Source organism: Carcharhinus amblyrhynchos, chromosome 21, assembly GCF_965287045.1.
Source record: "Carcharhinus amblyrhynchos chromosome 21, sCarAmb.v2.hapA, whole genome shotgun sequence".
Classification (NCBI taxonomy): domain Eukaryota; kingdom Metazoa; phylum Chordata; class Chondrichthyes; order Carcharhiniformes; family Carcharhinidae; genus Carcharhinus; species Carcharhinus amblyrhynchos.
This window is the reverse complement of record NC_137344.1, coordinates 39,825,391-39,841,215: the sequence shown is the minus strand read 5'-3', so window position 1 is coordinate 39,841,215 and position 15,825 is coordinate 39,825,391. Positions and strand designations below refer to the sequence as shown.

Genomic DNA, 15,825 nt, shown 5'->3' with positions numbered 1-15,825 from the left:
CCCAGAAATGATCCTTGGCGACTCCAGTGTAAACTACAAACATCCATGTATCACCACTTGTTGCTTAATTCCATGGGTTTCTGTCTTTTCAACAAACTTCCCCTAAAAGATCATTTTATACTACTATCTACTGCACTCTCTTAATAAACCCTTTCCTTTACCATGTCAAAGAACTCAATGAGGTTGATCAGACACAATTTGCCTTCAATAATCCCATACTAGCTTGCCTTGAATAGTCCACATGTTTCCAAATGAAAGTTTTGTCTGCCTCTCTAATAATGATTTCCAATAACATTCTCCGTTTGCTTTCTGGAATAGCTCTAAGACAATAGTAAACCTTCCTTTCTCTAAGACAATAGTAAACCATTATCATAGAACAGTAAGAAGTCTTACAACACCAGGTTTAAGTCCAACAGGTTTATTTGGCAGCATAAGCTTTTGGAGCACTACTGCTTCATTAGGTGAGTGGGAGATGTGTTCACCAACAGGGCATATATACAGACACAAATTCAATTTACAAGATAATGGTTGGAATGCGAGCCTTTACAGGCAATCAAGTCTTAAAGGCACAGACAGTGTGAGTGGAGAGAGTGTTGAGCACAGGTTAAAGAGGTGTACGTTGTCTCCAGACAGGACAGTTAGTGAGATTTTGCAAGCCCAGGCAAGTCGTGGGGGTTACAGATAGTGTGACATGAACCCAAGATCCTGGTTGAGGCTGTCCGCGTGTGCGGAACTTGGCTATCAGTCTCTGCTCAGCGATTCTGCATTGTCGTGTGTCGTGAAGGCCACCTTGGAGAACGCTTACCCAAAGATCGGAGGCTGAATGCACGTGACTGCTGAAGTGTTCCCCCGATTGGAAGGGAACACTCCTGCCTGGTGATTATCGAGTGGTGTTCATTCATCTGTTGTTGTAGCGTCATGGATAACCTCATGATGCTCCACTTCTCCAGCTTCCACCCTAAACACGTTAAAGAAGCCATCTCCTATGGACAAGTCCTCCATACACTCAGGGTCAATTCAGATCAGGAGGATCACAATATCTGAAAGATGCCCTCATAAGAACAGGATATGGTGCTCGACTCATCAATTGACAGTTCCGATGCACCACAGTGAAAAATCACACTGACCTCCTCGGAAGACAAACGTGGAACACGGCAGACAGAGTACTCTTCATCTTCCAGTACTTACCCAGAGCAGAGAAGCTATGACATCTTCTCCAGAGCCTTCAATATGTCATTGATGAAGACGAACATCTTACCAAGGCCATCCCCACACCCCCACTTCTTAGCACACAACCTCAAACAGACCATTGTCTGCAGCAAACTACCCAGCCTTCAGGACACCACACAACCCTGCCACAGCAACCTCTGCAAGACGTGCCGGATCATCGACTCAGATGCTATCATCTCACATGAGAACGCCATCCACAGGTACACAGTACATAGTCCTGCAACTTGGCCAACATTGTCTACCTAATACGCTGCAGGAAAGGATGGCCTGAAGCATGTTACAATGAGAGACCATGCAGACACTACAACACCGGATGAATGAACACTGCTCAACAATCACCAGGCAGGAGTGTTCCCTTCTAGTTGGGGAACACTTCAGCAGTCATGGGCATTCAGCTTCTGATCTTTGGGTAAGCGTTCTCCAAGGCAGCCTTCACGACACAGGAAAATGTAGAATTGCTGAGCAGAAACTGATAGCCAAGTTCCACACACATGAGGATGGCTTCAACCAGGATCTTGGGTTCATGTCACACCATCTGTAACCCCCACGACTTGCCTGGGCTTGCAAAATCTCACTAACTATCCTGTCTGGAGACAATGTACACCTCTTTAACCTGTGCTTAACCCTCTCTCTACTCACATTGTTTGTACCTTTAAGACTTAATTACCTGTAAAGACTCGCATTCCAACCATTATCTTGTAAACTGAGTTTGTGACTATATATGCCCTGTTTGTTAACACAACTCCCACTCACCTGATGAAGAGGCAGTGCCCCAAAAACTTGTGCTGCCAGATAAACTTGTTGTACTTTAACCTGGTGTTGAGACTTCTTACTGTGCTTACCCCAATCCAACGCTGGCATCTCCACATCATCATTATTATAGAAACCCTCCAGTGCAGGAGGAGGCCATTTGGCCCATCGAGTCTGCAGTGACAACAATCCCACCCAGACCCCATCCCCATTACCTCTCATATTTACATCGCTAATCCCTCTCAACTACACAGCCCAGGATATTAAGAGGCAATTTAGCATGGCGATGCACCTAACCAGCACATCTTTTGGACTGTGGGAGAAAACCAGAACACCCGGAGGAAACCCACAGACAGTAACCCAAACTGGGAATTGAACCTGGGCCCTTGGAACTGTGAGGCAGCAGTGCTAACTACTGTGCCACCCCTTTTTTTGTTCCCCTTTTTTATATATATTCTTGTTTCCAGTAAGAATTGAAATATTGTGACCAGTACGTCTGCTACTTCAATCTTTTAGGAAGGATTTTCGGCTTCCCATGCTTTCTTCCCAGCTTGCCACGCTGATGGACCAGTGGGGTGAGCTGGTCAGATAGCACCCTTTAAGTTTCAGCCTGCCTCCAAATACTTCCAAGTTTGGGTGTACAATCAACCTCAGGTTCATTCGAAAGAACTTGACTCGTTCCTTTCCTATGAAGGATTTTTTTAAAAAAAATAGTGACGGTAGCCAAATATCAAGAAAATGAAAGAAAATTCAGTCTTATACTTTACACAACGGAAGTTAAGAATCAGAGTTTCATCTCGAGTGATAAGGTGATGAATGTGTCCTTCTTGTCCCCGAACCACACCGAGATGTGGCAGCTGCTCTCATTTTATTAAGAGCTACTTCATTATGCTTCGACTGTATATTGTAAATATTGCTATGCGCTTCCAAGTGTTTTCAGTTATCCTGGAATGATAGTTTTGTTGATAACTACAAATGGGGAAAAAGGCAAAAATGAAAAGTGATGAAGAATTGTGCCCTGTTTTGCTTTTGTTCAGATTTTTTTTTTGCTTACTATTGTTCCAATTCAATTCAATCTCATTTCCTCGCTGATGTTATCATCTTAACCATCAAGGTTGAAGATTGGGAAAGAAATTGAGGTAAATCGGAATGGGAGAGCGAACAGGAGCCTGGGGACCCATCGAGTTGATGGAAAACATTGATCGCCCTAAATTTACCAAGCTGTAGATAACAATGAGTTGTACTGAAGCAAAGAAAATTGTGAGGTCAAGTTAACTATAAGCTGTATCTCCCCCTTTTGGCAGCGTACCTGGTACAATAGCGAGCATTGCCTTGAGCATTTGATTCCTCTGCTCCTAGCGTCTTGTGATTTCTTGTTGCGCAAAGTAACAGGAAATTAATTGAGTGAAACTCATGGTTTATAACGGCAATGAATGGAGAGAGACTGAGGCAAGAGAAAAGCTCAGTTGTTGTTTGAGATTGGGCAGAGATGGCAACAAACCAGAATTCCAAAGAGGTCACAGCATAACTGGAAGTAAGCAATGACAGCCCCCTCGTTCGCTAAGTGTTAAAGTTTATTTATTCGTGTCACAAGTAGGCTTACAATAACACTGCAATGAAGTTGCTGTGAAAATCCCCGAGTCGCCACACTCCAGCACTTGTTTGGGTACACTGAGGGAGAATTTAGCATGGCCAATCCACCTAACCAGCACGTCTTTTGGACTGTGGGAGGAAACCCACACAGACACGGGGAGAACATACAGACTCCACACAGTGATGCAAGTTGGGAATCGAACTCGGGGGCCCCTGGCATGTGAGGCAGCATTACTAACCATTGTGCCACCGTGCAGTGGCGGCTGAATATCTTCTGAGCATTTTGATGCTGATGGTATTGTTTCAGCTTCAGTTCCATGGCATCTGATCATCCCTGATGCCTGTTGACTGCTTTCAGTCACTTTGAAGGCAAATAAATTGACAAAGAACAATACAGCACAGGAAACAGGCCCTTCAGCCCTCCGAGCCTGCACTGCTCATTGGTCCAACTAGACCATTCTTTTGTATCCCTCCATTCCCAGTCTGCTCATGTGACTATCCGGATAAGTCTTAAATGAACCCAGCATGTCCGTCTCCTCCACCCTGCTTGGCAGTGCGTTCCAGGTCCCCACCACCCTCTGTGTAAAATACGTCCCTCTGATATCGGAGTTAAACCTCGCCCCTCTCACCTTGAATCTGTAACCCCTCATGTTTGTCACCTCTGACCTGGGAAAAAGCTTCCCACTGTTGACCCTATCCATACCCCTCATAATTTTATACACCTCTACTAGGTCTCCCCTCGTTCTCCGTCTTTCCAGGGAGAACACCCCCAGTTTACCCAATCTCTCCTCATAGCTAAGACCCTCCATACCAGGCAACATCCTAATGTGGTTTGAGTGCTGTGTGACTTCATTCGATCGTTCTTTGATGACTGATAGGTTATTTGGAACGCAGATCATTGCAAATGAGTGCAGCTGAACACTGCTGAGCGCAGAATGACATCAAAACTTTCTGATAGGGGAGCTACAGTGAATGGTTAAGATAGGTGGAATGATAAGGAGTATGTAAGAAGCACCACCAAATCCAGGGAAGAATGGATATGAGAGACCCTCAGAGAACAGGAGTAAAACTCAAGAAGAATGAATTGAGACAAAACTAATGCCTGTGAAGTTGAGCACAACAAATCTTAATTGTTTTAAGTACTCCAAGAGCTTTGAGTTTTGCTTGTTGAAGTGCCAAAGAAGGAAGATGCCAACTCAGTGTCAAGATTTGAATTGCACGTTGTAACTCATGGCCGTATCTGTAAGATGACTGCTGATGGTGCAGTGTGGCCCCACCGTTTTATAGAGGCAACACTGTTAAAGATAGAATGATGACTGAGCTGTCAATTTATTGCCAGCCCTATCTTCGCAATGATGTTCAGGAATGATTTCCTCGGCCCTCTATTTGACAGTGAATTGAATGTTATACAATAAATCAAAGTGATATCGAGCAGCACTGCTGACTGTGCATGACGAGTTTCTGATTTACATTGGCAGCAGATTTATTACGATCATTGATACGAATTACTGCACAATATTGAATCAAAATGAAGCTGCTTTGATGCTGTAGAAAATGAGGCCCTCCCTTGATCAATAATGAACTCACCACTTTGAAGAAAGTGAGGTGATATGGAAGTGCTTGGGTGCATTGTGTACAACGCTGACTGAAAACGATAACGTTACCACGCAGCGCTGTCTTGCTGCAATTCAGCCCTCCAGCCAGCAGGAGCTCAGTGCAATGGTGATCAAAACCAACACTAACAGTTGTTACAATCCCAGTAAGGCGATGGCCTAGTGGTATTATCGCAAGACCATTAATCCAGAAATTCAGCTAATGTTCTGGGGACCTGGGCTCAAATCCCACCACGGCAAATGGTGGAATTTGAATTCAATAAAAATGTATGGAATTCAGAATCAATGACCATGAAAGCTTTGTCGATTGTCAGGAAAAACCCAGCTGATTTGCTAATGTCCTTTAGATAAGGAAATCTGCCGTCCTTGCCTGATCTGGCCTACATGTGACTTCAGAGCCACAGTCATGTGCTAGACTCTCAACTGCCCTCTGCTGTGGCTTAGCAAGGGCAACTAGGGATGGGCAATAAATGTTGACCAGCCAGCATATTCCGCGACTAAATATAAAAAAAAAGTTGGTTCTCCAACTGGACGGGAATCCCAGAATGGAACCCTGCTCAAAAGACTAACTTTTTTTCCGTAAAATATGGAGGAACAGAGTCACAGGACCGCTGATTAGTTTTAACAACAAGAACAAAAGCCATGCTGAATTCTCCAACTCTTCATGCCGATGGGATTCTCTGGTCCTGCAGATGGCACACTCCCAGCCATGTGTTTACCAGCAGCATGGGGTGGATTCAATGGGAAATCCCATTGACAGGCCTTGCCACCGGCAAATGGCAAACTACCTCCAAGCTGCAGGGAGATCACAGAATCCCCCTGTGATTTATTAAACATGGAAGAAATTGGTTTGTGTTACAATACCCCTTTAGACCCCCTTCATTTAACAAATACATACAGATTTTAGAATAAAATGGATACTGACGTTCACCTTGAGCTACAACAGTCTCTAATGCAATGTCACCTTAAACACCAGATGGTTATGGTCACCCCCACTCTCCACTCTGAACTCAAATTAGTGTCTATTCAGGGTCATCCAGACCCAAAACATTGGCTCTATTATCTCTCCACAGATGCTGTCGAGTCTGAGATTTTCCAGCATTTCTGTTTTTGTTTCAGATTCCAGCATCTGCAGTATCTTGCCTTTATCTTGGTGTCTGCGGATTTTCCCCTCAGAATCCCCCCAAATGATTGTCACATGAGAGTTTCCAAACTCCTCTCCAAACCAAAGCTATAAAATCTTTGCTCACAATAATATTTTCCCTTAGTGGTTTGTGTACCGGAATCCAGTCTAGGTTTTCCAAATGACACTTTTAAACAAAGCTTCTGCTCCACTTTTAACAGTGAATCCAATCCAGGATTTTACACCAGCCCCTTTTAGGAATTCTTTGTCTTGACTGTAGTACAAACTGTTTTCTATTGCTTTAACTCTTCCCAGACCAAATTAAAATGGCATCAAACATTTCACTTACCTCTGAAGTCTGCCGTCCCACTTTAAAACCAGTCCCTGTAATTGCCTCTTTAACTCAGAACGCTTTGGGTGGGATTCTCTGATGTTGTTTACCCCATAAAAAGTCTGACAACACCAGGTTTCAGTCCAACCGATTTATTTGATAGTAAATTAAATTATTAAATTAAATTAAATTGAATTTACTATCAAATAAATCGGTTGGACTGAAACCTGGTGTTGTCAGACTTTTTACTGTGTTTACCCCAGTCCAATGCCGGCATATCCACATCATGACTACTATCGTTGTTTACCCCACCCACATTGCCAGTGAGAATGGAGAATTTGGTGCTTAGCCAAAACTCCATTCACTGCAGCAGCACTGGAGAATCCCAGCCCTGGACAAATTTGGAGGTTTCTGGTGTTTGTTTACCCGTCTTTGAATTTTTTTAGACAATACTATGGTCTCTGTTCTCTTAACTTCAGCCTTATGACATTCTTTCTGTCCCAGTTCCCTTGTTATCTGAACTGTAACTTGTTCCTTCAGAAGCTTGCATTTTTGAAATTCCCTTGATCTGTCCAGCTTCTCCTGGCAGAGTTGAGAGAGGTTCACTCTTCAGTGTCCTGTCTCCAACTTCAATATATCCAGCTAAAACTAATACTTAAAATGCTTTCTTCCCTTAAAAGGGCCTGCTAAGCAACATCCACATGCTTTTACTTATTCTTCACCTGTAGCCTTCTCTCAGCATAATTTTCACAGTAACTTCATTGCAGCATTAATGTCAGCCTATTTGTGACAGGAACAAGTAAACTTGAAAACTTTAAACTAATTCCTCACTGCTTTCTCCACGTCAATGCCTCAGCCAATCAGAATCGGCTTGCCAACAAATCGGCATGCTTTTCTCCTGTAATATTAATTGTAGTGATTGTTTTGAAATTTGATATTTTTGTTTGTTCTGATGAGTGCAAAATGAAAAGGTTTGGCAACATACCCTTTTCAGCAAGATTCCTGTGGTTTCATTTAATGTAATATTTTAGGTTAATTTTATTTATTCCCTTAATTAAAAAAGGCCTCTTTTAGATTCTGAGTTTCTAGGCTCAAGTTTTGTGGCACATAACTTGGATCTGTGACAGTTGGGATCAGCTTTGTGGTTCCTCTATACTGCACCTCCAACGAATCTCGATGCTTTTTTTAATTCTTATTCTTTCATGGGCCCAGGAGTTGCTAGCCAGGCCGGCACTCATTGCCCATCCAGAGCTGAGACACCCATTAGAATGTGGGATGGCATGGTGGCGCAATGGTTAGCATTACTCCCTCAGAGCTCCAGGGACCAGGTTCAATCAGGTTTTGCATGACTGTCTGTGTGGAGACATTCTCCCCGTGCCTGTGTGGGTTTCTTCCCACTGTCCAAAGATGTATAGGTTAGTTGGAGTAACCATGCTAAAATGTGTGGGGTAACGGGGATCTGGTGGGTGAGAGGGGCTGGGTAAGATTTTCTGTCAGAGAGATGGTGCAGACTCGATGGGCCAACTGGCCTCTTACGCTCTCCAGGGATTCTATGATTGTATAAACTGGAGGTAGTATTTAAGGTATGGTCTGACTGGAGCTAAAGATAGTTTCATTACCATCTCCTCTAACTTAGATTCCATCAGTCTGACTGACTATTATTGTTTAACAGCCTTTTATCTTGGTTGTTGCCAATCTGCACTGGTTACTGTGTTGTGCAGTGAATCAACTTGAGCCCCTCAGTCTCATTCAGTCTCATAGCAGCTATTTCGGCATCATTCGAGGACCGTGTGTATCATCTGTTCTTAAATTATGTAGCACCTTCTACATCTGCTGTTGTTTGGCCCACTCGCACAACCAGTTATTCAGTATTTGTTAGAGCTGCCTCCTTCCATTTCACTGTCTGTTCTAACTTAAATGCATTCAATCTGCATTCTGAATCCAGGACACTGGTATAAACTGAGAAACAGTGGAGATACCAGCTCTCTCCACCCCATTCTGCCACAACTCTCCCTGAATTAATTCCTCCAGTGAATTTTTCCGATGTCAAAGGCCACCCGATGACATGGTCTGTGCCCCGCCCACTACAATTCCCATGGAGGATGGGATGTGAAAACTCCACCCGTTGTCTTTGGGTCTTCAGTCAGTGTATTATCTACCTCTAGCTTTCACCTTTATTTCCACAGCGTTGAGTGCCTTTTGGCTTTTTTGAAGACAAGGCCCACCATGTCATGGGCCTTATCATTTTCTGCTTTGGTTAATTGAATCAGAGAAGGACACAACACAGAAGGAAAACTTACTGTCTGGCCAGGCAATGCTGGTTCTTTGAAAGAGTTATCCAGTTTGAGTTAGTGCAGATTCGAGGGAGCGCTGGCAAGATGGATACAGAACTGGCTTTTCTGCTTTTCTGAATGGAAGACTGGCATGCTTTTCTGAATGGAAGACTGTGACAAGCAGTGTTCCACAGGGATCAATTCTGGGACCTTTGTTGTTTCTAGAACATAAAACTGATTTGGAGGAAATTACATAGCAAGTGGTAAAACCTTTAGGAGTATTGACATGGAGAGAGATCAGGGCATGTATGTCCACTGATCACTGACAGTGGTAAGCAAGTGGATAAGGTGGTCAAGAAGGCATACAGCATGCTTGCTTCATTGGTCGGGACTTTGGCAGGTCATACTGCAGCTATATTGTGTACAATTCTGATTGCCACAATCTCAGAAGGATGTGGATGCTTTGGAGAGGGTGCAGAAGAGGTTTTCCAGGATGTTGCCTGGTCTGGAGGATATTAGCTATGAGGACAGGCTGGATAAACTTGGTTTGTTCTCACTGGAACAATGGAGGTTGAGGGTGACCTAATAGAGGTTTTTTGAGATTGAGTGATATGAAAAGAGTGGATAGTCAGATGCTCTTTCCAAGGGTTGGAAAGTCAAGTACTAGGGAACATAGGTTTAAGGTGCATGGGGAAAAGTTTAGAGGAGATGCGCGAGGCAAGTTTTTTACACAGAGGATGGTGAATGTCTAGAATGCACTGCCTAGTGAGGTGGTGGGAGCAAACACGAGAGCGGCATTTAAGGGACATAGAATCGTAGAACCCTACAGTGCAGAAAGAGGCCCATCGAGTCTGCACCAAACACAATCCCACCCCCACCCCCACCCCCACCCCCATCAACCTAACCCACACATCTTTGGACTGTGGAAGGAAACCAGAGTACGTGGAGGAAACCCACGCAGACACGAGGAGAGTGTGCAAACTCCACACAGACAATGACCTGAGCCAGGAATCGAACCTAGGACCCTGGAGCTGTGAAGCAGCAGTGCTAACCACTGTGCTACCGTGCTGCCCATCTAGATGAATATGTAATAGGATGGGTAGGAAGGACTATTACTTACGTGGCGAAAAACTGCAGCAGGTGACGGTGCAGAGGGACCTCGGGGTCCTTGTGCACGAGTCGCAAAAACCCAGCCTGCAGGTGCAGCAGGTGGTCAGGAAGGCGAATGGGATGCTGGCCTTCATAATGAGGGGGATTGAATATAAAAGTAGGGAGGTCTTGCTGCAGCTGTATAGGGCACTGGTGAGGCCGCAGCTGGAGTACTGTGTGCAGTTTTGGTTGCCGCACTTACGCAAGGATATTTTGGCCTTGGAGGGAGTGCAGAGGAGGTTTACTAGGCTGATTCCGGAGTTGAGGGGATTGAACTATGAGGAGAGGCTGAATAAACTAGGCTTGTACTTGTTAGAGTTTAGAAGAATGAGGGGAGATCTCATTGAGACATATGAGATGATGAATGGGATGGATAGGATAGAGGTGGAGAGGCTCTTCCCGCTCAGAAAGGACAGTAGGACTAGAGGGCACAGCCTCAGGATAAAGGGGAGGCGGTTTAGAACAGAGTTGAGGAGGAACTTCTTCACTCAAAGGGTGGTGAATCTCTGGAATTCTCTGCCCGTTGAAGTGGTGGAGGCTGCCTCGCTAAATATTTTTAAGACGCGGGTTGATGGGTTTTTGTTAAGCGAGGGGATTAAGGGTTATGGGGAGAGGGCGGGAATGTGGAACTGAGACACGACAGATCAGCCATGATCTTATTGAATGGCGGGGCAGGCTCGAGGGGCTAGATGGCCTACTCCTGCTCCTATTTCTTATGTTCTTATGAATGGAAGGATACAGACCGTTTAAGTGAATATGGTTTTAGTTTAGGCAGGCATCATGATTGGAGTAGGTTTGGACGGCCAGAAAGCCTGTTCCTGTGCTGTGTATTCTGCTTTGATGGGCCAGATGACTACCTCCTGCTCTGTGGGGATTCTGTGATTCTATGTTCCATTCCATTAATTTGCCCTTTTCCCATAACACTACAATTTTTTTGCTTTTTAGTATTTATCCAATTCCATTTTGAAAGTTGCTATTGAATCTGTTTCCACCAGATCAGACCAAGTGATTACATGTTTGATAGCACCCGGGAGGTGAGTCAGACATAACTTCCCCTTTCTGAATCTGTGCTCAGTGCTGTTAACAGATTGTTATACGTATGTGAGAAAGCTGATGTTTACTCCTGATCAACTTAGAAGCAACCGGCAAAGGAGGCTGTGTAAATATTTCCACCTCTAATAATGTAGGTGCCCAGCACATCAGTGCAAAAGATAAGGCTGAAGCATTTGCAACCGTCTTCAGTCGGAAGTGCCAAGTGGATGATCCATCTCCTCGTCTCCCTGAGGCCCCCAGCATCACAGATGCCAGCCTTCATGATTCACTGTACATGATATGGAGAAATGGCTGGAGGCACTGGATGCTGCAAAGGCTTTGGATCCTGACAACATTCTGGCAATAGTATGGAAGACTTGCGCTTCAGAAATTGTACTGCTTCTAGCTTCAGTACAAAGCTGACATCTAGCTGGCAATGTGTAAAACTGCCTAGGTATGTCCTGCTGACAAAAGGTAGGACAAATCCAACCCAGCAATTACCGCTCCATCAGTCCACTTTTGATTATTAGCAGAGTGATGGAGGATGTTGTTAACAGTGCTATGAAGCAGCACTTACCCAGTAATAACTTGCTCGCTGATGCTTCTTTTGGGCTCTGCCAGGGCCACATTACTCCTGGCCTTATTCCAGCTGAATGTCAGCGATCAGCTGATACTGACCACCTTTGACATCAAGGCAGCACTTGACCGATTGTGGTAATGAAACTCCCGTCAATGGGAATCGGAGGAGGGGGAATGCTCTCTATTGGTTGGAGTCATATCTGACACAAAGGAAAATGGTTATGGTGATTTGGAGATCAATTAGCTCAGCTCCGGTACTGATTCACTGCAGGATATCCTCAAGTGTCCGAGGCCCAACCATTTTCAGCTCTTCGTCAATGACCTTCTGTCCGTCCTAAGATCAAAAGTGGCAATGTACAGTCATCAGCGAGCAATGTTCAGCACCATGTGCGACTCCTCAGATAATAAAGCAGCCTGTGCCCATATACAAAAAAAAACTTGAACAGCATTCAAACTTTGAGTAATGAGTGGCAACCTCTGTGCCAAACAAATGCCAGGCAATGATCATCTCCAACAAGATATAATCTGACCATTTCAATGGCATTGCCATTGCTGAATCCCCCACTATCAATATCCTGGGAGTTACTATTGGCCTGAAACTGAACTGGACTGGCCATGTAAGTACTGTAGCGACAGATCAGGAGTGTGACAGAATACTCTGTACTTGCCTTGAGTGCCGCTCCAACACCATTCTAGAAGCTTGACACCAGGACAATGCAGTCAGCTTGATTGGTACCCCATCCAGCACCTTAAACAGTCACTCCCTCCAACATCGGTGCACAGTGTGTACCATCTACAAGATGCATTTCAGCAAATCACATGGCCTTTTTGGCAGCAACTTTCAAACTCCCGACCATTGCTATGTAAAAGGATAAGGGTGGCAGACATATGGGAGCACCGCCAGCTGCAAACTCCCCTCCAAACAACACACCACCCTCACACAGAGCTAGATCATTCTTTCACTGTCACTGGACCAATATCCTGGAGATCCCTTCTTAATAACATCGTCGGTTTACCTACACTGTGTGGACAGCAGTGTTTCAAGAGGGTGGTTCACCACCACCTTCTCGAGGGCAATTGGAGATGGGAAACATACCACAAAAGAATTTTTGAAAAATCACTGCATTCATTTAAATGAAATGGAAGTATTATTATATTTGATGTAATACAAGACAATTGGAAAGATGAATAAAAATGTCCATTTGCTCAAACAATACAATTTAAAAAAAAACTCAGACCCCAGACTGCAGAGCTATTTGATGTCCACCGTGCAGTTATAGCAGCAGCAGCAATGTGCCACCAATCTGTGTTTTCTTGCTTCCAGATCCTAATAAGGCTCTATTTAAATCCACCGCTGGGGAAACCCATCTGCCAATGGAAATGTTCGACCAAAACATAGCTTAACACCAGCACGGTGGCACAGTGCTTAGCATTGCTGCTTCACAGCACAAGATTCCCAGGTTCAATTCCGGCCTCGGGTCATTGTCTGTGTGGAGTTTGCACGTTATCCCAGTGTCTATGTGGGTTTACTCCGGGTGCTCCGGTTTCCTTGCACAGTCCAGAGATGTACAGGTTAGGTTGATTGGCCATGTTCAATGACCCTGGTGTCAGGGAGATTCGCACGGTAAATGCGGGAACAGGGCCTGGGTGGGATTGTGGTCGGTACAGGCTTGATGGGCCGAATGGCTGCCTCCTGTGCTGTAGGGATTTTATTTTATGACTTTGTCACTTTTCCTGTTTGTACCCTCTTGACAATGACAGTTATAGTATGGAGATGGCTCAATGCCTGCTTAAATTCAAATTATCCTTGGCTTTTCTCATACATCCCAGCCCCACGCTGTGTTTGTCACCTTGACTTGGATGTGGATCATCATTCTTTCATGATCGTTGAACTGAGTGTCCTGGAATTCCCTGCTTAACTGAATTGTTAAAGTCCCACTGATTGCAACACACTAAGGTCAAGACCCAGCACCACCAGGGCATTTGGATTTTTGTCACTTTGGCGGAAGTGCCCACGTTCTGGGAACAAACAACTTAAAAAAAAACTTCTCATGCATCGACCAATATTTCTTGGTCTTCACTACTATCTCATATGGTGACATTCTTGCCTCGAGACCTTATTAGAACTTCACATCTGAACTTCAGGCAACTTGCTTGCTCCTGTGGTTGGGACAGATATCTAAGGTGCTAGTGGGACCACCTGAAGAGGAATGTGAGTGTGACCATTCTCAAATCATGTCAACAAAAAATGAGTGTGAAAATCTGCTAACTGTGAAATTTACACAAGTATTGTGTCCACTTTTGCCTTCCATTTGGGTTGCACGATGTGAGGTCAGCAGGAAGGCAGACTATTTCTTTGGGTGACCAGACTGCCATCTCTGGTGTTTGTCTGCTTACATAGCTAAATAAATCTCCCCTCCCTGCCCACTTGGGACAAGATACTCAGGCCATGCTTCCCGAAAACCCAACCATCTCCTGTCAGAGTAAGGGATTAGATCCAGTTCCTAAGAAAAATACTGAAAAAAAGGCAATTGAGGTACAGGCCAACCCCATTGCTATGGTCCTCCTCCCCTACTCCTCTTACCATGCCCAGTTGCATTCAATTTGAAGGCCAGAGTGTCCCATCTCACTCTGCGGATTGGCCTACAGTTTCACCCCAGGTGCCATCTGAGCCACAGAAATGCTAACTCCCAGAGTTGGCCATCTCAAGCTCCCAGCACTGTGTGGTAATATTATTGGCTTTGTAACGGTTGGACAGAAATTTTGTCTCTAATGAGCCTAATTCTAAGACTCTGTAAGCAACAAATGTTGGCAAATCTGGACATTGTCATTGTCTGGTCGATTCTGCTGAAGGAAAATTAGGGTTGGATTTTCTGGCCCCCATGATGTGTTTTCTGGTGGTGGAGGTGACTCACTATTGGCCAGTGGTGGAATCTTCCAGTCCCGCCGATGTCTTCAGTATTTTGCATGGCTTGCCTGCCCTGCCACCGGGGAACGTGCTGTGGTGCGGGGGTGGGGTGTTGCTTTTGGAAGGGTCAGAAAACCCTGCCCTTAGTTGCTATTTGTCCCACTCCTGTTTGTTGCATGTAACCTGACTGGAAAATCTACGTTTAGCACCCACATTACATACAAACTGTCGGAACAGCTGTTGGACTACAACATAATTCATGGTACATGAAGTGCTTTGAAGTATTCAGAAGAGATGTGATAAGGTATTTCTTAAATTCAAGCCTTTTCCCTTGCCTGATTACTGCAGTTTGTCGATGATCAGCATTAGGAGTGACAGGAAGTATAAGAACCACCTCTTTGACATGCTATTACTATCACAGTATGTTTGATACGTCATTGGAGTGGCACAGTGGTTACTTTTGTTGCCTCACATTGTCAGGGACCTGGGTCAAATGCCAGCTTTAGGTGACTATATGGAATTTGCACGTTGTCCCTGTGTCTGCATGGGTTTCCTCTGGGTGCTCCAGTTTTCTCCCACAACAAAGATGTATAGCAAAGGTAGATTGGCCATTGCTCCTTAGTATACATTAGATGGATTAGCCGTGGTAAATGCATAGGGTTACAGGGATAGGGCAAGGGTTGGCCTAGGTAAGATTCTCTGTCGGAGAGTTGGTGCAGACCCGAAGGGTGAATGGCCTCCTTTGGCACTGTAGGGAATCTGTGATTGGGCTGCTAATCATTGTAGCTTTTTGAGGGAGGTTTGATATCCAGGGGGTAATGTGACTGACCAATCTCTGTTCTGTTGCACAGAAAGAGAGCTGCACATGAGTAATTGTGTCTTCTAGTGTGAGCAGCTGGCTTTCCAGCAAATGTAGGCCCCGCCCTCTCCATCTGCTGGCTGGAATCGGATTATGCATCTTTTTTATTTGCAATAAATGCCATAAGATTTCACTTGTGTCATCACTGAAAAAAATTAGACCTGAAACTCTCCCGTTTTCACATCCTTCTGACATTTAGACACTTTCTGGTAAGATTGCCCCTGTGTTTGATTCTGGAGTCTGTTTACTACCCATGTCAATTGTACTTGATTGGTTAAAATTCAGAGGAAAGTAAAAAAAAAAGTGGCAGAAAGAGCTGGGAGCCACCAGCATAAGTAGACATTTTAAGCATTGCATTAATTACTGCATGTAAATTTTCTGCACA

At 44.6% G+C, this 15,825-nt stretch overlaps 1 protein-coding gene across 1 annotated transcript in view; it reads left to right on the top strand.

Annotated features, from left to right (window-relative positions):
- The window catches only part of dnah9 (dynein, axonemal, heavy chain 9), a 521,732-nt gene that overhangs the window by 129,674 nt on the left and 376,233 nt on the right, over nucleotides 1-15,825 (top strand). The window lies entirely within an intron of this gene.